Source organism: Lycium ferocissimum, chromosome 10 (assembly GCF_029784015.1).
Source record: "Lycium ferocissimum isolate CSIRO_LF1 chromosome 10, AGI_CSIRO_Lferr_CH_V1, whole genome shotgun sequence".
Lineage (NCBI taxonomy): Eukaryota > Viridiplantae > Streptophyta > Magnoliopsida > Solanales > Solanaceae > Lycium > Lycium ferocissimum.
In genome coordinates, this window is record NC_081351.1 from 12,925,583 (window position 1) to 12,951,461 (window position 25,879).

Genomic DNA, 25,879 nt, shown 5'->3' on the forward strand with positions numbered 1-25,879 from the left:
TAAAGATTTTAGCTCCACATAGACATGGAGGAAAAACAACAAATCATCCGAATAAAAACGTAAAAATGAGTATTACAGAGAAGAGAAGATAAAACACTGTAACTACGGCCTCCACGGCGGCTCCAAGCTCTCTCTAGGTCTAAAGTTCTGAACTAAGGATTTCAAGCTATCCAAAATTTTTGTAAAAACTGTGTAGAATATGTATTTATAGGGCACCAAAAAGCCTGAGCTTTTAAAAACCAAATCCAACTCAGATTGGGAAAAATAACGGGCTCCAAAATAGATTCAGAGACACGCTATTCTCGCGATGCCTCTGCGCCGCCTGAAGATGTATTTGTGTAACGTTATTTGCCAATGCCACATAGACAAAATCCACTCAAAAATCTTGTCAGCTGCTTGCTGCAATTAGGCCAAATTTTGCAGGCTTTTCAATGTTTCTCTATCCTACTTCATTTAATGTATTTATTATTTTCAATAACCATAATTGCCCAATCATCATGAAACAATTTCTCATATGCACTCCATTCATTACAGGACTTGGATCATGTTCACTTGGCTTCCACGTATCTCTCCTTTAACACAGATAACATCCTATTCCGTTCTATTTTTGTCTTGAACGTCTTCTACCCGATTTGCTCTAAAACTCTTCATCTTCACACCGCTTTATTTCTACACATAAAAAATATTATATTAAGCACAAATCAATATAATAGTACTCAAAATATGATTAAAAGTATTAAAATTTGAGGCAACTAATAACTAAATATATGCATTTTTAGGCCGAACGTCAGTCTCCGTTAAATATTTAACAATTTGGGTCTTAGATTTTATGAGATTATGGCCCAATTTTCTGCGACAACAATTCTGGTTCTATTCCAAAAGAACTTGCATATTTGGATAACTTGGTTGTGATGGAAATGGATGAAAATCAGTTTTCAGGCCATTTACCAGAGCATCTTTGCCAAGTTAGGAAACTTGAGAACTTCACGGTGAATGGTAACAAGCCAGGTCCAATACCTAGAAGCTTGCGCAAGTGCTAAAGTTAAAAAAGGGTTCGTTTTGATAACAACAACTTCACTGGGAACTTATCTGAAGCTTTTGGTATCTACCAGGAGCTTCAGTTCATTAATTTGAGCGATAATGATATCCATGGTGAAATTAGTAGCAACTGCGGGAAATGCAAGAATTTGACTGATATGCGCATTTCCATAAATAGAATTGGTGGTTGCATACTATCAGAGATTAGAAACCTAAAAGGGCTTCACGGACTTGATCTTTCATCAAATCATTTGGTTGGGAAGATTCCTAAAGAATTTGGAAAATTGACCTCTCTGGTTAATTTTTTGTGCAAAATAACCACATTTCTGGCAATATACTTGGGGAACTTGGGTCACTAACAAAGTTGTTGTCCCTTGATCTGTCAGATAATAGATTCAACTGGTCAATCCCAACATTTATAGGAGATTACACTAACATGTTTCTCACTTGAGCAACAACAAATTTGACCAGAAAATTCCAAAGGAGATAGGGGCAATAACTCAACTTAATGTACTCGATTTGAGCCATAATATTCTTGTTGGAGAAATACCTCCTCACATAGCCAATTTGAAGGTCCTGGAAATCTTAAGTCTTTCCCATAATGGCCTTTCTGGCAGCATTCCTGAAGAATTTGAAAGTTCAATAGGTTTGCTGGATGTCGTCTTGTCATACAGTGAGTTGGAAGGTCCAGTCCCTAATAATAAAGTTTTTATCAATGCCTCATTAGAAGTAATAAAGGTCGTGCGGCAATTTAACAAGACTCCACCCTAGTGAAAGGCAATCTTCTCGGCGAAGAAGCACTTAGTGGCGAAGAGACGTAAACTCATCCTCATCACTATACTTCATGTTATGGGAGCACTAGCACCACTCTGTGCTTTCATTAGTGTTCTATTTATGTGTGATAAAAGAAGGAAAGTTAGAGACGTTGAAAGATGTGATGATGGTTGGATTTCAATATCCATATTAGATGGAAAGGCATTGTACAGAGATATCTTAAATGCCACAGAGGAGTTTGATGCAACATTTTGCATCGGCCTAGGAGGGCATGGAAGCGTTTACAACATAAAGCCTCCATCATTAGGGAATATAGCTGTGAAAGGACTTCTTTCTTCATTTGAGAATACACATCCCAAAAGCTTCATGAATGAAGTCAGGGCATTGACTTGGATTAAGTACCGAAACATTGTGAACCTCTACAGCTATTGTTCGAATGCACAACACTCATTCTTGGTGTACGAGTATGTGGACAGGGGGAGTTTCTCTAGTATTTTGAGCAAAGGAAATTGAGTCCAAAAAAATTGGATTGGCTTAAAAAGGTGCATATCATCAAAGGTGTTGCTTTTGCTTTATCTTACATGCACCAAGATTGCTCACTGCCAATTGTTCATCGAGACATATCAAGCAGTAAGGCTTTGCTTGATTTTGAGTATATATGAAGCTCATGTTTCAGATTTTGGCATAGCTAAGCATCCTAAGCCATACTCATCCAATTGCACTGGGCTTGCTAGCACATATGGCTATGTCGCACTTGATAAGGTCTAAGTTTAATTATTTTCCTTTTATTTAAACTTCATGAACTATTGTGAAACACTCTATACATGTTTAAATTGTTAATATGTGTTTGGAAATTGTATTGTTTCAGAGCTCGCATATACAATGAAGGTTACGAAAATGTGTGATGTCTATAGCTTTGGAGTATTAGCATTGGAGATAATCAAAGGAAAACATCTTGGGGAATACATTACTCTGCAAGCACATTCATCAACTAGAAATCACGTGCAGCTTAGTGATTTGTTAGATGAATGCCTTCCGTATCCTGAAGATAGAGTAAAAGAGGTTTTGATTTTTATCATCAAGCTAGCAAGCTCTTGTTTGCTTGAAACTCCAAACTCAAGTCCAACAATGCACTTCATCTCTCATAGGTTATCATCAATGGATCCACGTCCACCTACTTATGTAAAGCTAGCTATATAGTCCCTGAGATATAAAGTGTCTTTGTATGAAGATGGATAACCTTTGAAACCAAGTGGTTATGAAGTAAGTTATTGTGATGAGACAGTCCATGCCAAAATTATTACTGGGACTAGTATTGTTATATTGTCAAGGTGCTTATCTGGTTTATTGCATTGAGTGTATAATGTATAAGGTAATTTTTCCTTGTGCCAAAAACTAATGAAAACAATCTTCATATTTGCTAAGGACTGATGTTATAAGTGGGATTGCCTTGCATAGTTCTTGTAGCTCATGAAAAATCTCAAATTGTTAATACTTCTACAATATGATTCACACTGCAATGCATGCCAATGAATAATAGCAGTATATTTTAAAGATGAACGTAGAGAGAATAATATATAAAACTAACATGACTGGAGCTATTTTGTTAAAATTAGAGTATAATGGCAGCAAATCACATAAAGAACACATAAGAAATGGTGAGAAGAAGAACTCTCATTTTCTGGTGGAAGGCAGTTACAAAGTTATGAGCTAAGATGAGCTGTATAATGCTATATATACACATGAGCCAACTGACCTACACCTACACAATTAACTAACTAATTACACTTATCATTAATGACTTCTAACTAACTAATGAGTTTACAACATAATTAACTTGGAGTACTACTTCTAACACTGCACCTCAAGTTGAGAATGGAAAATGTTTTTCATTCCCAACTTGCTCAGTAAGTAGCTATGTCCGTAAGTGCCCAAGTGCCTTTGTAAGTATGTTAGCCAGCTTGCTCACTACTACTAACATGTGTGGTCTTAATCAATCCTTCACTCAATCTATCTCTTATAAAGTGACAGTCGATCTCGATAGGTTTTGTTCTCTCATGGTACATGAGGTTTGCTGCAATCTGCATGGCTGCCTTATTATCACAATACAAATCCATTGGAAATGTCATCTTCACCTTTAATTCTCTGAGTAACCCTGTAATCCAAACAAGTTCAGATACTGTGTAAGCCATTGCTCTATACTCAGCTTTAGCTGAGCTTCTAGATACTGTGCTTTGCTTCTTAGATTTCCATGACACCAATGATGAACCTATCCTGATACAATAACCTGTAACTGATCTCCTTGACATTGGACATGCTACCCAGTCACTGTCACAATATGCAGAGACCTTAGCATCACTAGAACTGGACATGAAAAATCCTAACCCAGGCTGTTTCTTGATGTACTTTACTATATTTATTGCTGCTTCATAGTGTGAATTCTTTGGTGCTGACATAAACTGACTCAAGCATTGAACTGCATAGGAGATATCTGGCCTTGTCATGGTTAGGTACAAGATTTTCCCTATCAGCTTCTAGTATCTCCCCCTGTCTTCCATAAATGGATCATCTATTTGTTCAACTTGCTTGCCTTTTGTCTCAGTATCAGCACTTGTCTCAGCATTAGCATTGTTCCCTTTTTTGCGATGACGCATCTTCCTTGCTCTCCTCATACTCTTTGCTTGTTAACTTGACATGCTGCTCCAAAGGATCATTCTTTGGTTTGGAACCAGCCAATCCTAATTCAGAAATCAAGCCAAGTGTATACTTCCTTCGAGACATGATGATGCCTTCTTTGGATCTGGCAAACTCTATGCCTAAGAAGTACCTAAGTGCACCTAAATCTTTCACCTTGAAACATTGTTTAAGCTCGTGTTTTGCCTTAATAATCTCAGTCATATCATTTCCAGTTATCAACAGGTCATCAAAATAAACAAGAAGTGCTATAAACTTGTTGTCCCCTATGGACTTGGTGAATAAAGAATAGTCATGCTTACTCTGTGTGAACCCAGATTGTATCAATGATTCAGTCAATTTTATATTCCATTGTCTGCTAGCCTTCTTTAATCCATACAAGGATTTGAGCAGTTTGCACACCTTGGTAGACTCCCCCCCCCCCCGACTGCCAAAACCTTAAGGGAGAGTCATGTAGACTTCCTCAGTGAGGTCACTATTTAAAAATGCATTATGGACATCCATTTGAAATAATGGCCAAGAGTATAAAGAAGCTAAGGAAATTAGAGTCCTAACTGTGACCATCTTGGCCACTGGAGAGAAAGTATCATGAAAGTCCAGTCCTTCTTATTGGTTATAACCTTTGGCAACTAAGCGTGCCTTGTACCTTTCAACTGATCCATCAGCATTGTACTTTACTTTGAAAATCCACTTGCAGCCAATAGGGGATTTTCCATGAGGGAGGTCAATAACTTCCCATGTGTTATTGGCTTCAAGTGCATCAACCTCAAGCTTCATAGCTTGGACCCATCTCTGATCCTTAATGGCTTCAAAATAGGAAGAAGGTTCGAGGATGAAAAAAAGAAGATAAGAAAGCTCGATAAGGGAGAGAAAGATGGGAACAAGAGATGTATTTATGAATAGGGTATTGGGAAGTAGAAGCCAAGAAGGAAGTATGATTAGAAGGTGAAGAAGAGTGTACATAGTCTCGTTAGCCAAATAGATGGTTTGGAGTGTCTGGCTGATTTTCTAGAAAGAATGTGTAGAGAAGGAGTAGATGCATCATGAGAAGGAATGATAGGAGGCAGATGTAGATGGGATGGAAACAAAATAGGAAGGAATACTTGGATGAGGAATGGACCCCTCAAAGGGAACATAAGGTGATACTTCAGTAGATGAGGACACTTCTGCAGATGGTGGCAAGTTTATAAGCACAAAGGGAATAGGTATAGGAGGATCAAGAGTAGACCCTGCAGGAATAGAAGAAGTAGAAGGCAAAGAATCTATAGACATATAATCAGATGACAAAGTGGGCAAACGTTGAAGAAAGGTAGACTTAGGATATCTGAAAGGAAAAATGTATTCCATGAATGACACATCTCTATTGACAAAGAATGTGTTGGTTTTTATATTGAGCAATTTGTAGCCCTTCTGAGTGGAAGAATACCCCATAAGGATGGAAGGAATGGATTTGGCTATGAATTTATCAGAGTAGTTAGGTATAGTAGCATAGCAGAGACACCCCATGGTCCTTAGATGTGATACAGAAGGTTCATGACCATAAAAACAGTGAAAATGACTTTTTTCCATATAGAACTTGAGTGGGAAGTCTGTTGATAATAGAAGTGGCTGTGAGAATGCAATCTCCCCAGTATTTTAGGAGAATTAGTGCTTGAAATCTTAAGGACCTAGCAACTTCAAGCAAATGTCTATGTTTTCTTTCAACTAGACCATTTTGTTGAGGTGTGTGAGCACAACTGCTTTGGTGCACTATGCCTTTTGAGAGGAACAAAGATGAGCAATGGTGGTTAAAAAATTCAAATCCATTATCAGACCTGAGGATCTTAATGGATGCAGAGAATTGAGTAGAAATCATATGAATAAAATTGCTGAGAACAACAAACACATCACTCTTTAATCTGAGTAAAAAATTCTAGGTAAACCTGGTACAATCATCCACTAAGGTAAGAAAATATCTAAAACCATTGTAAGTAATTGTTCTATAGGGACCCCATATGTCCATGTGTACAAGATCAAAGGCTTTAGCAGTAGAAGAATTACTAATAGGAAAAGGTAATCTATGTTGCTTGGATAAGGGGCATATATGACAAGGACATGTATCTTGCTTGGTGACCAAATTCTTCAAGGTTGAAATCTTCATCAAAATTGAAGGTCGAGCATGACCCATCCTGAGGTGCCAAAGAGCAGAAGGTGAACTTGTTGTGGACTGTGTGTTGGAGAGTAAATCATGAGGTTGGAGTAGCACATTGCTGAGGAGAAGACTGAGTGATCTGAGAACTTTGAGATGTTGCAGAAATGGAATAAGATTGAGGACCAGCAGTTGGCTTTGGAGGATTGAAAATGTATAGACCACCTTTAAGTCTACCAATCCCCTTCACCATACAACTATAAAGATCCTAGAACAAACAAAAGTAAGGATAAAATGAAACAAAACAATTATGCTCTCTCGTGAACCTAGAGACTGAGAGCAAGTTGACTTTGAAATCAGGGATGTATAGTATATTCTTCAATGATAAATTTTCAGAGAAAGGATAAGAACTAATATGACTAATATTAGTGTGTGCTCCATTAGGAAAATGCACAAATTTAAGACTAGAAAGGGAAAAGGATCATTCAATAAATCTAGAGATGATGTGTAACACCCCGTACCTTTAACCTAAGCTTTGATCATGATCCCGACTTAGAAAACCGAGATAAAGAATGTGGGAATTGGAAATTTCCACTTCGGTTGTAAGATGGTGGTTTACGCCCATGAACAAGGATATTTCGGATACGACTCGTATTTCAAGTCGTAAACTGATATCAAAGATTTCTGAGCATTCTGGAATTTGACACTTAGAGGTTACATCGTTAAATACAGACCGTATTTGAATATATGGCCCGTATTTCAAAATTTATTTGGAATTTGGGAAAACTTCCTTGATGAAAGTTGTAGAGCTTTGAAATACCTTTCCAACGGTATATTATAGGAGTCAAACGGACATCTGTGCAAAGAGTTATGGCCATTTTACTGAAGAGACGCAGTGCAGTCCATACGGAATATGGACCGTATTTCAAAATACGGCCCGTCTTTCAAAATACGGCCAGTATTTTGCTGGACGTAAAATTTAATTTTCCAGAATAGTATTTATTCGTCCATATCAGTTCAAATCATTATTTTTCATTCCTTCAAGCCCAAGAACGACCTCCTACCCTCCTCCATCATCAAGTACACCAAGGTAAGCCTACTCTAATTATTCCAACTCAATTCTAACATATACTCTAATAATCTAAACAAGAAATCATCATTCCTAAACTAGGGTTTTCAAGAAAACCCATCTCAAGGTTCAAGAATTCAAGATTTTAGAAATCTTCTTCAAAGCTCAAGTCTTTAATTCAAGTTTTGGAGCGACTAAGGTATGTAGAGTTACTATCTACGTGTGGGAACATCATTGTTCTTCCCCACGCCTCATAATCCATAAATTATGATTCTTTATGAAAACTAGGGTTTCTATACCATGCTCATGATAACCCTAGGTCCATGTCCATGATTATATTATGTATGAATTGTTATAATTCCATCATTGAGTCCTTAATATTTCTTTATGATTATTAAGAATGCATACGTAATCTATGAAAAATCCATATATCTTATTCCATGGGCTCATGCATGCTAGTTTATGATATATTATGCTATTTTCAAGAAAATACTATACATGTTTTACAAGTTCATGCAAGCAAGCTATAATTTATGATATCCATGTACAGCAAGTTATATTCATGAAAACCATGGGCGACAAGTGCCACTTATTTTACATGTTCATGATTTTGGGAGTTGCTTTAATTACCGAGGAAGGCTTCAGATAGCTTGAAACTATGTAGCCACCGTAGGATAAGGATTGCTCCACCCATGTCCCAGACGATCTCTCATAATGACTGGATCTTTTCATATTTTATTAAATCTCATGTTCCACGGCAAGGATCGAGTGTTCTTTGCGGGACGCAAGCACCCGAACCATGGATCGGTTATAAGTTATTGCTCTCCCTACTTATGATATTTTTACCATGTTATATATATATATATATATATATATATATATATATATATATATGTATGTATGTATGTATGTATTCATGTTCATGACCAGGTTTCAGTTCCTATCATTATTATTTCATGTCCCATGTTATTTCATTCAGTTGCTTTACATACCAGTACATTCAAAGTGCTGACGTCCCCTTTCTATTGCCCGGGGGGCCTGCATTTCACGATGCAGGTACTGATATACAGGACGACACATCTCGCTCAAATAGACAAAGATTCGTATCGGCTTATTGGTGAGCCCATCTCATTCGGGTTTAGTCAACTTTTGTTTTATGATTAGTTATGCATCTAAGGTATCTTTGAGGGCCTTGTCCCGGTTAAGTATGTTTTCCGGGTCCAGACTCATGATAGAGGTTTCATAGACTAGACAAGTCGGTTATGTTATGTCGACATTCGAGTCGTATAGCCATTTTGGCTCATTCATGTTATTTCCGCACTCATGTTTAAACAAGTATTTTTATTAAGTATTATGACTTACTACATTTTATAAAGGCTCATCATGCATTCACGTTATATTCCGCTCATGTTATGCCTCATGATGATTCAGCAAGCCATGTGGTTCGCTCGGTCACATGCGATAGCGCACCGAGTCTTGAGTTTCTCCCAGGCCATGGTTCGGGGCGTGACATGATGCCATATTGTTGGTTGCACCTGAGTCAACAATCCAAGCATGTGAAGTATTAGATTGTATACCTGACAAGTTGGCTGCATCCGTTGGTGCTTTACCTTCGTCGATCAAGTTCAAGAGCTGCTCATATTGCTTAGGAGTAAAGGTCATCTACTTAAAATGTTGCGGTAATACTGGAGGTTTTTCAGTGTCATTATCCACATTGTATGAACATTGTAAGCAGCTGTTCTTCCTCCTCTATTACCACGACCTCTATTGCCATATCCTCTACCATTATTATGACCTCCGCTATTACCTCTATAACCACTAATGTTATTATGACCTCCCCTATTACCTCTATTACCACTGTTGTTACCCCTGTAGTTATAGTTTCCTCCACTCGCACCATTGTTACCAAGGTTATTGTTTTGATAATTAAATCGTTTCCACTCTGTACCTCATCAGGATATCCATGAAGTCTATAGCAAAAATCTTGTACATGACCAGTTCTTTTGCAGTAAGTACAATACAATTCTCCACTAGAGTTTGGTTTGAAATTCGACTGAGACGCATTAGCCCTACTTTCACCCTCCATTGGTATGCTTCCTAAAATTCTAGTTCCTCCATTTAATCTCTGACTCTCTTCGTGAACAATTAGGGAATACACCTGATTAAGACTTGGAGTTGGACTCATCATTAGATTATGACTCTTTTGTGGTGTATACGTTTCATTAAGGCCCATAAGATACTTCATTGTTTTCTGTAGGTGTAAGTAATCTACGAAAGTCTTTGATTTAGGTGTTATTGTTTCGAATTCATCCCACAAATCATTTAACCTGGAAAAATAGATTGAGACACTCGAAGTACCTTGAGATAAACTGGCTATCTCCTTGGGTATATTTTTGTTGCATTTATCTTATCGAACCTTTCCTTAAAAGCTTCCCACACTTTCTGCGCACTGTCAGAGTATACAATTCCCCTTCGTAATTCCTTAACCACAGAAGCCATGATCCACGATTGAACAATTGCGTTACATCGATCCCACTGATGTAATTTGAACTCTTTTCCACTGTATTTTTCTCTCGTACACGTACCATCAATGAATCCAATTTTGTTTTTCACGAGCAATGACATTTTCATCGACCTACTCCACTCCGAGTAGTTTTCCGTTCCGATCAACTGTTGTGGCACCAGTGATATCCCCCGTGTATCTGATGGATGTACATACAAAACATCACTAGAATCTATCCGTTGTACCGCTGTATTCGCCGCAATATCTTCATCGTTATCAATCACCATTTTTAGGGTTTAGAAAAGCTCAAAAACAGAGTAAAAAAGAAGGATAAAGTCGCTTGAATTTGGTCAAAAAACTACCTTTTGATATTGATCGATAAAGCGAAGTAAATGAAGGAAAAAATTGGGGAAAGTACAAACAGATTATCAGGAGCAATAACACTGCTCTGATACCATTTTAAAATCAGAGTATAATGTTAGCAAATCACAAAAAGAACACATAAGAAATGGTGAGAAGAAGAACTCTCATTTTCTGGTCAAAGGCAGTTACAAAGTTATGAGCTAAGATGAGCTGTAGAATGCTATATATACACATGAGCCAACCGACCTACACCTATATAATTAACTAACTAATTACACTTATCGTTAATGACTTCTAACTAACTAATGAGTGTACAACATAATTAACTTGGAGTACTACTTCTAACATATTTCACTTGAGTTACTAGAGAAATAAATTTGTTCGAGTTTCTTCTTCACTATTTAAAAAGTTTAGAATCAAAGTTTTGCTAAGTTGTGTTCCTCTGAGTCGGGAAATGTCAAAACAGGGAATTTTGGTACTGTTAAAAATCTTATGGGAAGGAATAATTTCTTCAAGCCAAGCGACGACAGAGTCACTATTGTTTATAATGATAAATTTGCCGTGCCATTACTTTTCTGAGAAACTGGAGTTTTCCAAATAAAACACTGCCTTGAATACATTAAAACTAATTGAGAACCCAAATTTAGAAAAAAAAAATGACATAAAAAGAATAGTTTGATAATAAGTAGACATCTATTTCCACAACAAGCAGTACTGAACTTTTTCTGCTTGTGCATCTTTTGTTATTCAACAATGTACTAACTAAATTTCTTTTGCATTTAACACAGCTAGAATTTATAGGTTTTTTTTAATACAATTTTCAGAAATTGGAGTACACCATTCGTCCCAGATATTCCAACTGTAAGGACCACTAAGAATTGAAATATTAATTAAGCCTTTACTCCTTTTACCTACCCTCTCATGCATTGCTACACAGAAGAGGAAGTTGAAGAGATAAAATTCCTTCATCCCTTCCATTTATAACAAAATTTAAAACGTCTAGACTTGTAACCAGTTATTTATTGAGGTGGCACATGTTTTGTTTCTATACGCCATTAATTGGCAATTTCGTGCCTACTTTAGTTGATAACTTTGTGTTCATATATGTGAGCCTACTCTAGATAAAGACCAGTATTAGAAGTATAATACTTCGTTTTAGATCTCTTCAAGTAGCTAAGAACTGAGTAGGAAAAATGGCAATTGGCGGCATGGCTGTTGATGGACAAGTTAACGATAACCGCTTTAATGGGAAGATAACATTTGCGGTTGTCATCACTAGCATTGTTGTTGCATCAGGTGGCCTCATTTTCGGATTTGACATTGGAATTTAAGGTAAATGTACTTCTTTTCTTTTTCATTGTCCATTTTATTAGACTGATCGAGTTCCAGTTCTCCGGCTTTGAAACAACTGTAACTGTAGAATATAGTTGCACTCAAAAAACTCATTTTGTTTTCCGATAAGCATTTTATAAGGAACTTCCTGAGCATTTCTTTTCAAGAGTTAATCCAAAATTGTGAATTCATAAGAGTCATAGAAAATTGCCTATTAACAGGGAAAGGAAAGAAGATATGCTATTTATTTTTGGAAAGAAAATTTCTAAGATATTATCAAAACCACTGGCTAGATGTTGTCTCATTCATTTGTGAACTTCAGACTGATGTACAAATCAGAAATAAATAAATGAACAAAAAGGACATTGTGAGGGTTAATTTCACGTATGATCACTTGAACTTGTTAGAGTACCGCATTGGCTGTGAATGGATCGTATATGGACTTGATCAATCTCCCTCATGAGCTAGCTTTTTGGGTGAGTTAGGCCTGTGTCATATCTTTACAAAACTTTACCTACTATAAGTCTATAACATTAAAGTTACAAAACTATTTCACATAAGTGATCATAATGTTTATGCCATACGCAAAGATTTAATCGATTTAATTTGTATATCAGGTGGAGTGACAACAATGAAGCCACTCCTTGAAAGATTCTTCCCATCAATACTGAAGAAGGCACCATCTGCTGGTGCGGAAGATAACGTATATTGTGTATACGACAGTGAGGTTTTAACAGCCTTCATTTCATCACTCTACATAGTCAAGCTTGGTTGTGTCATCATAGTGGTCGTCTCATCGTTGCAGCCATAGGACGAAGAAACATAATGGTAGTAGGAGGCTACACTTTCTTTGCTGGTGCTCTTATCAATAGAGCTGCTCAAAACATTTTTATGCTCATCTTGGGTCGCATTTATCTAGGCTTTGGTGTTGGCTTTACTAACCAGGTAGAAAAACATAGAGTCTAGTCATCTTATTTTGGTAAGTACAACAAATAATCTGATATAGTGTGAAAATTATTTACATCGCAAGTCATTATTTCAGGTAAAATTATTATTTTGATTCAAATTAACTTTTTGATAAAATTGAAACTTCAATATAAGGATTTCTTAACATTAAAATGAAGAGATTCAAGAACATACATGCTTTATATTTTGACAAAAAAAGTATTTACCATCTGTGTGTTTGATCATCATGTAAAGCAGTAAAGGGACAAAGGAGACATAGTTTGAAGTACATTTAACTACCGTATTCCATCATAATAGTTGTGCATATATTTGAGGCTACTCTTGTATACCTGTCAGAAGTGGCACCTTCAAAATGGCGTGGTGCATTCAGCACAGGCTTCCAATTCTTTATAGGCCTTGGTGTTGTTACTACAAATTGCACAAACTAATGCACCTCTAAGCTCAGCTGGGGATGGCGCCTTTCCCTCGGCCTAGCCATAGTTCCAGCCGCAATAATGACCATAGGTTTACTTCTCTTTTTTTAAAAAATATAATGGTGGTGTCAGGGTCAATTTGCAAACACCTCAACTATTTTGTCAAGTACCTGCCACCTCCCCCTAGCACAGATATTGGGTATTTCTACCCGTTAAAGCTTAGTCATATGAAAAGAAATCGCCTATCCCTTATTAAGGGACCTTTACTTTTGAGTCCTAAAGCAAATGCTTCAATTTCCTTGCCCTTGAGCCAGCTGTCACGACCCAAACCAGAAGGGCGCGACCGGCACCCAGGACCCTACTCGGCTGAGTGCCATACTACTATTCCATCCAAGAGTCACAACTTCTCCCTTATCGTTAATTCAAAGAAACCCTTTAGTCATAATAAAATCTTTAAAAAAAATAAAGCATAAAAACACATCGACCTATATGGTCGCTTTACACAACTATCGACTCCTCGACGCCCTATCCATAGGACACTATCTGCAAAAGTCTCTAACATACACGAGATACCATAACATAAGTACTCTGACTCGGCAACACTCCGAACTGAGATGGAGCTCACCAATCCAGCTGATAGTCTGGGAACATCCTATAGCCAACGTCTTCAACTCATCTGTATACACTTGTGTGGCATGAAACGCAGCCCCCGAAGAAAGGGGGTCAGTACGAATAGTGGACTAAGTATGTAAGGCATAAATAACATCATAATAAAGAAGCAGAACACAATGGATAAAGATGACCCGTACATTTGATTGCCTCTTAAGGCGGATACATACATGCAACTTTAACCTTTTTAAATCAATATGTACATAAAATCATGGAAGACATCTGAAACATTTTAATGAATGAGCAAAGATAAATTAAAACATCACCACATAAAGCATACACATACACCCCCAATCGTGCCATTTATATACACATCACAACAAAACCCACACACACCCCGTCAATCGTACCATATATATACACATCACAACAAAGGCCACAACGTCACCCCCCGTCAATCAAGCATATATATACACATAACAACAAAAACACACGTCACCCTCGTCAATCGTGCATATATATACACATCACAACAAAGGCCACAGCGTCACCCCTTGTCAACTGTGCCATATATATACACATCACAACAAAGGCCACAGCGTCACCCCTGTTAACTATGTCATATGTATACACAACACAACAAAGGCCACAGCATCACCCCCTGTCAACTGTGCCTTATATATACACAACAAAGGTCACAGCGTCACCCCCTGTCAACTGTGCCTTATATATGTACATGGAGAATGAAAATAAGTGCAGTGCATATTCAAAATGAAATAATAGAACTTTGTAATGTCACAAAATAGCCATACACATATATTATACTCATGGCATGCATAGGAGTTCAAATAGAAGCTATCGCTCTATCTCACCTTGAAGGAACAATTTATAAGGTGAGATCAACAACAATGGAATAAATCGAGAAAATCGTGAATTAGCTCAACATTTTCATATCGTCGTTGAAATTATACCTTGAGACCTTAAGCATAAAATCATCATCATCGTAATCCTCATAAAAACATTCTCATTTTTAACATTATAAGAAGCTTTAACAGTCATAAACTTCTAGCTTTGGAATTTCTAGAATTAAAATCATCATCATCATGTTCATCCTAGAAAACATGTCATCTTTAGTATCATAAGAAGCTTTTAAGAATCATGAACTTCTAACTTTTGGAAGTAAAGAAGCTTTAAGAATCATAACTCTTAACCTTTGGACGTAAGGAGGTTATGGAAATATGTGTGGAATCATAACATAGGAATCATGCCTTTTGAAAGAAAGTGACTAGCCTTAACATACCTTTCGGTCGCCGTAGTCGTTCAACGTTTACCCTTACAAGCTCGTAAATCTACATATAAACCATTCATACTATTATTAGGCTCAATGTCATACGCTCATCTTAAGCCTTCAATTTAATTTCGTTTAGAATCTGCCGAAATTCGGGCAGCATCTCCCCTGTTTATATGCCTAGCCCGAAATCACAATCCAACAACCAACAACAACAATACCAACATCACAACAATATTATCAACACCAATAGGCTCCATAAAACATCCCACACGATGTTTTCCAAATTTCTCAACCAACCATAACAATATCCACAATACCATAATCAAAGAATTATATTCAATTTAATATCAAATTAATCCAAAAGCTCCTTTCAAATTCATTACATAGTCATCATCTTCACTTTAATAATTTGCAACCTCTATACTGTGATTCTCTTCTTTTATAGGACTTGCTAAACCTTCAAATCAACTTAATCATGAGAAATAGGATGGAGAACATACCTTACACTAGAAGAACTTCACCCCACTCAACTTCTTCCAAGATCAAATTTATCACAATATTAAGTGGAGACAAGAACAATCCTTCTCCATGACTTAGCTTGGGTTTTTGGAGTTTAATCCTCTTTTGTGATGGTATAGAATGTTTTGGAATGGTGGAGAGCCCTTCAAGAATATTCTTGTAGTGGAGAGAGAAGTGTGAAAAATTCTAGAGAGGTGTGGAGAGGTTAGGGAGTTCTAGATGATTATGGAGTTGAAGAAAAATGACTAAAATGAAGTGTAGAGGCCCTTTTATAGGTGCCAAATTCGGATTGGGCCGGGTCAAAACATAAGTGGGCTTTTAAGTGGATTTTTCTGATTCCCCGCCCAAGTTCGGGTTCCTCTCGACTGTCCGTTTTAAAATGTCCGTAACTCCCTGCTCCGATGTCGGATTAATGAACGGTTTGTTGAATTGGAAACTAGACTCAATGAACTGAATTTTAGGATTTTGAAACACCTTAAAACTCCTCATATACTCGGAGATAAACCCCTCCAAAATTGACCCAAAATTCTGTCCAGAATTCTACCAACTTTTTTTCAAATTTTCAACAAACTTATTTTCTTCTCTTTGCTTGGTCCCGGAATCTTCCAAAACTCTCCATACATGATATTTATCATTAATCATACTTGATAATGGTCATGTCCTTTGGTTTCAAGGTTGTCCTTCCCGGTTACTACTTACGAGATCGTAATTCATCCTTTACTTCATTGTTACGAACTTCCATGGCTTGTACCTTCCAAAACTTCATGGAACGTTTCCGATACTCCATTAATATGGTGAAGTACGTGGCATGCTCATGCTCTAAGAATGCGAGGTGTAACATCCTTCCCCCCTTAGGAACATTCGTCCTCAAATGTTGTAGCTTGCGAGCTTACGACGCTTTTATTAGTTTTTTGAAATGGTTGTCCTCCTTTAGTTCCTGATCTCCATGCTCTTATACTATGGGCTCATTAATCTTCTTTCATATCCTCCCAATTCTCTATCAAACTCATTCATTAGTTCCATATCCTCATGTTCTTATGTATGTACTCAGTGGTCAACTGATAGCTAGTTACCATCCCGGGACTCGTTGCCATTAAGATGGTCTTAACACATGATTGCTACGGCTCCCTGCCAGTCTATGAGCACTCTTAATTGTTGTACTCTTTTGCCTTGCTCCTTATTTCTCTACTACTAGACAAATTCCCTTGTTCAGATATGGCACTCTTCCTTGCTTGCTTCATGGTGCTATTGTAGATTATCCCTTTTTGTACTCGTCGACCTTATATACATACCACATCATCTCCTTTTTAATTCCTTGGTCGAACTCTTTAATTCCTTACAATATCATCCTATTCATACCTGAACTTTTCCTATAATTTCCTTTCCTCAGTTTTAGCATAATTGCAATATAAACTCATAAACATGGAACTAAGATAAAATCCTACTTAATCATAACTTCCTTTTGATACGAGTATGTTTTCCTCTTAAGTCCTTGATTCTCTTGTACCGGTGATCATTTGAGACTTAAATAAGCCGATGTTCTTCTTTAACTCCCTATCGTTGTCCTTACATCATTTTTGTCTGCCATTGCATCAAGATGATTATCTATATGGTTCTATAACATATACTCTCACATTTGATATGATAGCGACTTGTGACTCACGACTTGTAGGTACTTTCTAATCTTAGGTAGCACCGCCGTCTTTCTATTCATAGGCATACTATCTCCCTTTCCTTTGGAGATCATTGAACTCCCTATACTTATGCCTCTTGCCAAAACTTTCATCTCTTCTAGTGCTAAGATTTCCCTTTCTTGAGCTTTGGAATATTATAGCTCATCTTAGAACTGAATTTGTTCTTCCCCCCTTTTAAAGGATGCTTTCATATACTGTAACCTTTAAGTGTTAACCGTCTTTGATAGTCGTATCGGCCGACCTTAGCGATCCTTCAACTCCTCTATTCCATATAATGCCGAGTTCTTTTCATCGCATGGTTTCACTTGTTTTCCTTTTTTCTAGTTGAGTTCTTGTATCAAATCAAAATGCTTATACATATCGGATACAATCCAAATGCCTTCTTTATTGTCTTTTCACTTCTACCTCTCATGACTAGTAGTCCCCTAGGTTAATGAATTAATGCCAACATCGGATTCATTAAGCCCCTTATGGAGTGTCCAACTATACCACGCTCTTTTAGCCCCAGTCTTTCTCCACGACTATCTTCTTAATATCCTTGAAATTCTCCTTTCTCTAGGTTCCGAATTCCTAGTTATGTCTATACTATACCATTGAAAGTTGATATTCAACAGCATCCATTCCCACGACTTGTCCTTTCATTATCTTAGCTCATTTGTCCCGTAATTCTCCTTAACTACGTGTTTGCATCGCAGCTATGCATCATAGTCCTTCTAGTGCTCTGTCAGCTCTTGTTCTTAACATGAAATCCTCACAAAGTACACCCTTTCCTTTTTTCTTTCGTCGAGTCTTCATATTCCTTTATGATACTACAACTTGTGCACACATATATAGCTATATAACTAACTTAAAAAAAAATCGGTTTTCTTCGTGATCGCATCTTTGCATCTTTCACCTAACTATTGTCTTATAATTTCGATTTGTTTTCCACGGGCAACCCATCTCTTTGATTCACTAACCTTGCTTGTTATCGGCGGCCACATAATTCCCTTTAACCATTTCATTGACACCTTCTCCTTTCTTTAGTCCTCATAGTTTCTTTTACTGGTACAATGCCTATTTCCATTAGTCATCCTTTACTCTTGGGTTGGGAAACTTTGGACTGTTTCGTTATGAGTGCGAATCCCTTGCTCGAAAATCTCTTATTGGGGTACTTTCTTTCCTTAAATAGGCTTACCAATCATGGATTCGCATCCTCTTGGTCAAGTCTCGGGAGCTTAAAATTTTTCTCGTCGCTCTCTCATAAGACTGTTTATTTCTTCTCGAGGATGCACGCTTGGTCCATTATTTCCAACCCTTGTTCGGATTTATGCGGACGTATAGATTGATTCGGGGGTCTTCACATTCATCCTTTGTCACGTACAACATTGCTCTATCTCCCGTTGATTTATTTAAATTTAATCCTATAAAATGCACTTTTCTTTCGCTTTCATCTAACCCCCTTCCTCACTTATATTACTTGACCCTCGATGGGTATACGTTTTGCTTTGTCCAAGTTCTCTCTCTCCTTTTGATATCGTAACCTTCTTTTCCTAATGCTCCTTCTTATGTTGTTAGTCGAGTTACCGCTATATCGACTTTAATCCTCGAGAAAACCACGATTCCCTGCGTAGCCTTGCTACCTCCACGATTTTGACATACGGCCTGACAATCAATACTTTTGACATGTCGTAACATCAATCATAAGGGTATACATAATACTCGATGTAGCCACTTGTGACTTATCTTTTTATCTCTTTTCAACACCTTTTCTTGCGAGATGTCCCGTTGCCATTTGAATTTATCCTGAATCTGTAGCTTTAATACATCTCCCCTCTTTTGACTAACTAGCCAGACTCATACCTCACAATCATTTTGAAAATCTAATTGCAAAGCTCATATGCTTCTAATTTTCCCTCGAGCTATTTTGGTTTCTCCCTTTTTCGTATGTCTAAATCGGTAGGTCATCCTAGAATATCTTTCTACGTCTAAACCGTGGTTTAAGCAATATAACTTTATGTAGAAATCTTTACTTTTCGTACTGTATTCACATCTCCTTGTCTAAAAGAATCAGCCTCGCATCCTTTTACCTTAACGCAACAACTCGAATCGATCCGCACGATAATTTACCTTCACTTATACACCTACTCTATTCTCTCCTTACACATAAATCGACATCGCACCTAATTTCTCTATCGTCAAATAACCTTCACAATACCCGGCCGAAAAAAATTCGAGGTAAAGTCCTCTTCATAAGGGTTAGCTAGAAATATACCACGTATTCTCTAAAAGGTTGGTACAATCTCTACTTCCTTCATCGGCCAAGGGACATCACGTTTTAGAAGTTGTATAAGCAATCTAGAAAACAATCATAAATGCAAACCAGCTTACCTCTTGCGTCACAACTCGGAATATACCCCGAACCTTTATCGATCGTCCTTTTGTAATTTCTTAGTCACTTCCTCTTCCATTCATTAGCTATACATTTTCAATCATACTTGCGACATCCTTACCATAGCTGACTCATAATCCTTTCTACCACTACTTACCTCTGTGCTGATTCCCTCAACTTTTATTGTCCCTATAATCCCAATGTCATCATTCACTTCCTTTGTCAATACCATTCCTCTCAAGTCAAGAGTTAGTACAAGGAATTTCATTTCCTATGACTTGGCTCTTATCGCACGATCTTAGATGTGTGAAAGAACGGTAGCTTAACCTAAATGCCCGTAGCCTCCCTCGTTTATAAAACGTGGCGCGCGATAAACCATAAACAAGACTCTACGGACACGACTTTGGACAACCCCTAGGACGCAGCGCGCCGATACCGCACGTCGCACGAAACCGAAGGGCGCGGGCGGGCGCCCAGACCCTACCGAAAGGCCGCCCTACTATTCCATCCAAGATTCCAACTTCTCCCTTATCGTTAATTCAAAGAAACCCTTTAGTCATAATAAAATCTTTAAAAAAAAATAAAGCATAAAAATACATCGACCTATATGGTCGCTTTACACAACTATCGACTCCTCGACGCCCTATTCACAGGACACTGTCTGCAAAAGTCTCTAACATACACGAGATACCATAACATAAGTACTCTGACTCGGCAACACTACGAACGAGATGGAGCTCGCCCAATCCGGTGATAGTGCGGGAACATCCTATAGCCAACTTCTTTCTACTCAATCATACGCCTACACTGCGTGGCATGAAATGCGACCCTCGAAGAAAGGGGTCGGTACAATAGTGTACTGAGTATGTAAGGCATGAATAATAGCATAATAAGAAGCATAAAACACAACAGGGGATAAATATGACCCGTACATTTGATTGCCTCTTAAGGCGGATACCATACATGCAACTTTAACCTTTTTAAATCAATACGTACATAAAATCATGGAAGACATCTGAAACATTTTAATGAATATGCAAATATAAATTAAAACCACCACATAGGCACGGCGTCACCCGTCAATCGTGCCATATATATACACATCACAACAAAAGCCACAAAGTGTCACCCCGTCACACATGCCATATATATACACGTAACAATAAAGGCACCGCGTCACCCCGTCAACCGTGCCATATATATACACGTCACAACAAAGGCCGCGTCGCGCCTCTCTTATCAGCGTGCTATATATATACACGTCACAAAAAACCCACGACGTCACCCCATCAATCCGCGCGTGCCATATGTATACACGCGTTTAACGAAAAGTACACGTCACCCACCAATCGTGCCTTTATATACACAACAAAGGTCACAGCGTCACCCCCTGTCAACTGTGCCTTATATATGTACATGGAGAATGAAAATGAGTGCAATGCATATTCAAAATGAAATAATAGAACTTTGTAATGTCATAAAATAGCCATACACATATATTATACTCACAGCATGCATAGTAGTTCAAATAGAAGCTATCGCTCTATATCACCTTGAAGGAACAATTTATAAGGTGAGATCAACAACAATGGAATAAATCGAGAAAATCGTGAATTAGCTCAACATTTTCATATCGTCGTTGAAATCATAACTTCAGACCTTAAGCATAAAATCATCAGCATCGTAATCCTCATAAAAACATTCTCATTTTTAACATCATAAGAAGCTTTAAGAGTCATAAACTTCTAGCTTTGGAATTTCTAGAATTAAAATCATCGTCATCATATTCATCATAGAAAACATATCATCTTTAGTATCATAAGAAGCTTTTAAGAATCATGAACTTCTAACTTTTGAAAGTAAAGAAGCTTTAAGAATCATAAACTTTTAACCTTTGGACGTAAGGAGGTTATGGAAATATGTGTGAAATCATAACATAGGAATCATGCCTTTTGAAAGAAAGGGACTAGCCTTAACATACCTTTCGGTCGCCTTAGTCATTCAACGTTTACCCTTACAAGCTCGTAAATCTACATATAAACCATTCATACTATTATTAGGCTCAATGTCATACGCTCATCTTAAGCCTTGAATTTAATTTCGTTTAGAATACGAAATTCGAACGTCTCCTGTTTATATACCTAGCCAAATCACAATCCAACAACCAACAACAACAATACCAACATCACAACAATATTATCAACACCAATAGGCTCCATAAAACATCCCACACGATGTTTTCCAAATTTCTCAACTAACCATAACAATATCCACATACCATAATCGAAAGAATTATATTCAATTTAATCTCAAATTAATCCAAAATCTCCTTTCAAACTCATTCCATAGTCATCATCTTCACTTTAATAATTTGCAACCTCTCGTACTTTGTGATTCTCTTCTTTTATAGGACTTGCTAAACCTTCAAATCAACTTAATCATGAGAAATAGGATGGAGAACATACCTTACACTAGAAGAACTACCCCACTCAACTTCTTCCAAGACCAAATTCATCACAATATTAAGTGGAGACAAGAACAATCCATCTCCATGACTTAGCTTGGGGTTTTGGAGTTTAATCCTCTTTTGTGATGGTATAGAATGTTTTGGAATGGTGGAGAAGAGCCTTCAAGAATATTCTTGTAGTGGAGAGAGAAGTGTGAAAAATTCTAGAGAGGTGTGGAGAGGTTAGGGGAGTTCTAGAGGATTATGGAGTTGAAGAAAAATGACTAAAATGAAGTGTAGAGGCCCTTTTATAGGTGCCAAATTCGGATTGGGCCGGGTCAAAACATAAGTGGGCTTTTAAGTGGATTTTTCCGGATTCCCGCCCAGGTTCCGGTTCCTCTGATTGTCCGTTTTAAAATGCCTGTAACTCCCTGCTCCGATGTCGGATTGACGAACGGTTTGTTGCGTTGGAACTAGACTCGATGAACTTCATTTTAGGCTTTTGAAACACCTAAAACTCATCATATACTCAGAGATACCCCTCCAAATTTGACCCAAAATTATGCAGAGATTACGCCAATTTTTTTTTCAAATTTTCGACAAACTTATTTTCTTCGCTTTGCTTGGTCCCAGAATCTTCCAAAACTCTCCATACATGATATTTATCATTAATCATACTTGATAATGGTCATGTCCTTTGGTTTCAAGGTTGTCCTTCCTGGTTACTACTTACGAGATCGTAATTCATCCTTTACTTCATTGTTACGAACTTCCTATGGCTTGTACCTTCCAAAACTTCATGGAACGTCTCCGATACTCCATTAATATGGTGAAGTACGTAGCATGCTCATGCTCTAAGAATGCGAGGTGTAACACCAGCCCTGCATTTTATATCTTTGACAAGATTTGAACCACTGTCTTCCATAATTTATCTCATTTTATGACCATAACTTGGGCATAGGTGCATTTCTCATTTCCGACACACCTAGCAGCCTAGTTGAGCGAGGAAAATTGGAGCAGGCAAAGCAATAGCTGGCATAAGTTTGTGGAACCACTAGCAACACCGAAATCGAAGCAGAATTAGCTAATCTTACTAAGTCTTGTGAAATTGCAAGAGCCTCAAAGGAAGAGCCTTTTGTGACAATCTTTAAGAGACAACATCGGCCTCATTTGGTCATGTCCAGTGCCATACCATTTTTCCAGCAAATGAGTGGTATTAATATCATTGCATTCTATGCACCTGTGCTTTTTCGATCAGTAGGTTTAGGAAATAACTCGGCTCTACTGAGTGTTGTGATTCTTGGAGTAGTCAATCTTGGTTCAATCCTTGTGTCTACTAGTATTGTTGATCGGTTTGGTCGGAGATTTCTCTTCATACAGGGCGGAGTACAAATGCTCATCTGCCAGGTGCATGCTCTAACTAGATATATAACTGGCACAACTCGTTATGCACATAAAAAATCCAAGATAAAACTCACCCTAAATAATTAGTTGATGAGTTTAAGTTTTGTATACTGACGTGTATAAATTTTTTCTAGAGAATCTTTCGTTTATGTCCCTTCAGACAAACTTAATTAGGCAGTAGCCCATATATACAAAATCTATACACTGATATGTATATTATACGTATAGTATATGTATATTATATGTAGAATATATGTATATCTAAGTATAAATATACAAAATTTGCTGGATATTATGTAAACTAGATCACTTAAAGGTGTTGGGAAGTAATTATCTCTTTCCTCTACAGCAAGCCAAATAAGGTAACTTGAAAAATAGAAGCACACATAATTAATTAAAGTGCCACTGGTAAGGTCTTATTAAGGGTCCAGGTATATAAGTATGCAAAGAGTTTTAACTTTTATGTAGTGTGGTGCATAGTTCTCTCACTTCATCAAGTTAAATTGACTGGAAATAACAAGTAACTGTTTACAACAAGTTTGATCTCTTAACCACGAACATAGAGTAATTAGCTTGTTATAACAGGTTAAATTAGACTAATAGGGCAAAACAACTTTATACTGTCGGTATATATGGCTTAGATCCTTATGCTAATTGCATCATTCGCTTAATGTTGGTGAAGCTAGCAATTGCTTCTACACTGGCAGCTTCAATAGGTGAAAATGGAAGCAAACACCTTAGCAAACAATATGCTGCCTTAGTACTTGCCTTGATGTGTATATATGCTGCTGGTTTTGGTTGGTCATGGGGTCCTCTAAGCTAGCTCATTCCAAGCAAAATATTTCCAATGAACATTCGATCAACTAGGTTGAGCAGTGGTGGATCCAGAATTTTCACTCAGGGGATTCGAAAAAAATAATAAAAGTTAACTATAAAAAAACTATGTTGTCCTTGGGGATCGAACCTAGGATAGAGACAATTTTGAACACCCTGGACCGCTTGGGCTAAGCTTTTGCATTTGTTCAGGGCGTTCAAAAGTTAATATATGTATATAAACACAAAAAATTTACCCTATATATACACTATAATTTTTTGCTGAGGGTCTTCACCACTGGGGCTGAGCATAAGTGTGGTTGTGAACTTTGCCACCACATTCGTGCTGTCTCAAACGTTCTTGGCCATGCTTTGCCACTTCAAGTATGGGGCTTTCTTGTTCTTTGTTGGTTGGATTGCTGTTATGACCATTTTTATTGTGATGTTCATGCCTGAGACTAAAGGTTTTGCTTTGAATTCCATGCATCAAGTGTGGGAGAACCACTGGTTTTGGGGTAGATATGTTAAAAGATCACCTAGTGCCACAACAAAGAAGTTGAGTTGATTATACAAAAGTTTATATGCAGTTGCTTTTGTAATCTAAAAAGAGGAATTCTAACATAAGGGATCACTGGAAATAGAAGTTTATAGTTACTCTTTTAGTGATTGAGTAGTTATTTAAAGTTAAGTATTGGTTTCAATGTAACAACTGACATGTGCAAAATGGAATTATGAGATGACATATGTTTTGAAGCCTATAGGACCCTGTAAAAGCAAAAATCAAAAGTTCAGTACATCCAAATAGAAACTTATCTTAATTATAACAGAAAACAACACCCAATGAAATAGTACAATAGAAATTATAGAGTAGATAAACATGCTCGCTAGGGGTGTACAAAGCAAACCGACAAACCGCACCAAACCGATAATCCGAACCAAACCGAAAAAAAACCCGACTAATGGTTTGGTTTGACTTGGTTTGGTTTTAAAAAGAAAAACCCGAACACTATTGGTTTGGTTTGGTTTTAACTCAAAAAAGTCAAACCGAATCAAACCAACCCGACATTACATTTATAAAATTTCAAACACATTTTATACATAGAAATATTTATTTATAATGTAATTTATAAATGTTTCTTTAACTTTTTCATAATTTTTTGTCTTTTAACATATTATTTCAAGCTTGGAATTAGACTTTTGAATGGTTTAATAAGTTTTGTCCCCATGATATTAGTAACTCAAATAAAACTCAACAAAAATCAAATCAATACTAATTCTAACAAAAGAAATTCATATCTAACACCGGAATGACAATAATTTTGATATCTATTCTTTAGTTTTATATTAGTTTAGAAAGTAAAAATGCATAACTTAATTTTATTTTTTTCTTTAATATTTAGTCATGTAATTAATACTTAGTAGCCGTACTTATTTTAGCATGACTTAGTATTT

The 25,879-nt window shown here is 37.1% G+C and overlaps 2 pseudogenes; both read left to right on the top strand.

Annotated features, from left to right (window-relative positions):
- Window positions 1–1,887: 1,887 nt before the first annotated feature.
- LOC132034615 (MDIS1-interacting receptor like kinase 2-like) lies at window positions 1,888–3,012 on the top strand (annotated as a pseudogene).
- Window positions 3,013–11,777: 8,765 nt separating this feature from the next.
- On the top strand, window positions 11,778–24,987 carry LOC132035098 (sugar transport protein 5-like; annotated as a pseudogene).
- The last annotated feature ends 892 nt before the right edge of the window (window positions 24,988–25,879 follow it).